Below are 685 nucleotides of genomic sequence, written 5' to 3'. Positions count from 1 at the left end.
AGAGCCGGGCCAGCCCTGGCACGGGTGATGCTGAAGTGTCGTACCTTTTGTTTGCCTGTGCATCAAAGGGATAAGTGTAGCAGAGGCTTTCCAGTGAGACAGCCGGACCCTGGCTCTGTTAGACTAGAATGCAACCTTAGTCAATGTCATCAGTATCATCTGTACAATTTCATGTCAAATTGACTGCTGTTAAAAAAAAAGTTAGCTTTTCCATTGAATGAATTCAGGTGTACAGGCAGCCTCCTCCTGGAACTGTAGGTTAAAGATGTAGTCCACTTAAAACAGAACAGCGAGCCCTGTCACAAATGTTGGTTGGATGCCCTCAAATAGGACATGAGTCTCATAGCTGATCATCCAGCGTCCACCAATCACACACTGTACGCATGTGACTGCTGGACACTAGACCACCTGATTGTGAATTTAGAGTAATTTCAGAAAGTATTTTGTCTTGAATATATATCTGTGCTTAGAAGAATGTTCACACTGAACTGGAATACAGATAACTTTAAAAGTTATAGATAACTTTAAAAGCTCATCTGATATGAAAAATATAGAATGTCAATTCACTAAATACATACCAAGCAGTATTAGACGAGGAGTTGGGGGTAGGGTGAGGGTGTTCTCAACATCAGCCACTGTAGCAGAACTCTGTAGTGTACAATCAATATAACTGTAATGAGAATAT

The sequence above is a fragment of the Amphiprion ocellaris genome, chromosome 20, assembly GCF_022539595.1.
Source record: "Amphiprion ocellaris isolate individual 3 ecotype Okinawa chromosome 20, ASM2253959v1, whole genome shotgun sequence".
Taxonomy (NCBI): domain Eukaryota; kingdom Metazoa; phylum Chordata; class Actinopteri; family Pomacentridae; genus Amphiprion; species Amphiprion ocellaris.
Note: the sequence above shows the minus strand (reverse complement) of the source record.